The 1,840-nt window shown below is 32.8% G+C and overlaps 1 pseudogene; it reads right to left on the minus strand.

The window, feature by feature from the left end:
• Positions 1-1,506: 1,506 nt before the first annotated feature.
• Positions 1,507-1,622, minus strand: LOC145540072 (U6atac minor spliceosomal RNA; annotated as a pseudogene).
• Between the last annotated feature and the right edge of the window lie 218 nt (positions 1,623-1,840).

Consider the following 1,840-nt stretch of genomic DNA (forward strand, 5'->3'; position numbering starts at 1 on the left):
TTCTAGATTTTCAACTTCTGAAATGCAAGATGGTATGTGTACTAACCAAACCCTCTCTAATCTGTGTAGCTTCCTAGTTAAACTTTTCTAGAACGGGCTGAGGAAGTGTTGTGAAGTTCTTAATTTTTTAAAATGGTATTTTAACAACTTCCCAGTCACTTATTTTATTTTATTTTGGCCATGCTGCATGGCTAGTGGGATCTTAGTTCCCCACTGTGCCCCTGCAGTGGAACCGCAGTGTCTTAACTATTGGACCTCCAGGGAAGTCCCAGGATGTGAAGTTCTAGTTGCTCTTCTATCCAGGAGAATTTCACCAATTTTCCTGTTTCAACTTGCTGCCTCACCTGTAAATTTTGCAGTAAATGATTTTTGCGAGTTTTTCCCTAGAGTTTTCTAGAGGAATAAATTGTTCTTATTGACCTCACCCTTATGGCACTTAGTATCCAGTTTCCCAACCTCTTACTCTTTCATGTGCTTTCTATCTTCCAAAAGTTACTGACCACACTTGCACTTGCCACTTGCTGTTTATCTCTTGATAGTGTTGTCTTAGTAGAGAGAAAGAATTTTAATTGCATTACCCTTATTTAGTGGGGCTTTAAAGAGAAAACAGAGATAAATGTGTTCAACAAAATAAGTTTAATCTAAAGTACAGTCAAATTTTTTGCTATCTTTGCTTTTTCTTAGGTGATCTATTTTTAGTCCACAGGTCATAAATATCATACACATACCAATATCTCCTAAATTTGTATCTTCACCCCTGACTTCACCACAGAATTTCCAATTCATATATCCCTCTGCTTACTCTACATGCTCTCTTGAATATTTAAGAGATGTAATGAATATAAGTGCATAAAAGTAGATTTCTTGATTATGTTCTATTCTTTCCTGTTTTATTTCCTAATATCTAAAAGATGTACAAACAGACAGTTAAGGGGGCTTGGTTCCAGATCTTTTGATAAAACTTATAAATTATTACAATATGAATCTTCCTATTTCCCAATGGGAAAATATTCCTTGTGTTTCAGCTTGAGACATAGATTTTGGTGTTTAAAATTCCTCAAAGCCAATCTTTTCAAAAGACACACACCTTGAACATTCTGCTTTTGCATTTTTTACTCAAGGAAAAAGAAGTATTCTACATCTATAAAATAAGTCACAATTCTGTAGATAATTAACACCCTTTACAAATTATTATTTTGCATTTCATTTAAAATTTAATTTTATTTCATTTATTTTTATTTTTTTAAAGGTTCATTTCTCATTTATTTAACTGTTGAGGGTGTTTTGGTATATATATTTTTATGGAGTACAGTTGATTTACAATGTTGTGTTAGTTTCATGTATATAGCAAAATGAAATCAGTTATGCATATACATATATCAACTCTTTTTCAGATTATTTTCCTATATAGATAATTAGAGCATTGAGTAAAGTTCCCTGTGCTATACAGTGGGTTCTAATTAGTTTCTTCTTTTATACATAGTGGTGTGTATATGTCAATCCCAATAAAAACAGTGGTTAGATGTCACATAGTAGGTGGCAGTGCCTTAACTATTTACATATTGTCAGGCCTCTTCCATCCTTGTCAAGGGGAGCGCCAACCTTCTCCTTTCACACAACACTAAATGTAATTTTAAAACAAATTTTTTTTTTATCTTCTATTCAGTGTTACAGAACGATCCCTAGATTTATAGTGAGGACATGTGTTTTATTCCTCTAATTTATTTTGGTCCTGCTATCCATGGGAATGAGACTTTGGGTTACAAGCCTCAAGTAAATATCGCATAATTATTTTTTATTACATAAAGTCATACCATCAATAAACAGTATTCCCATTTTA

The sequence above is a fragment of the Giraffa tippelskirchi genome, chromosome 2, assembly GCF_054371585.1.
Source record: "Giraffa tippelskirchi isolate mGirTip1 chromosome 2, T2T-mGirTip1v1.2.pri, whole genome shotgun sequence".
Lineage (NCBI taxonomy): Eukaryota > Metazoa > Chordata > Mammalia > Artiodactyla > Giraffidae > Giraffa > Giraffa tippelskirchi.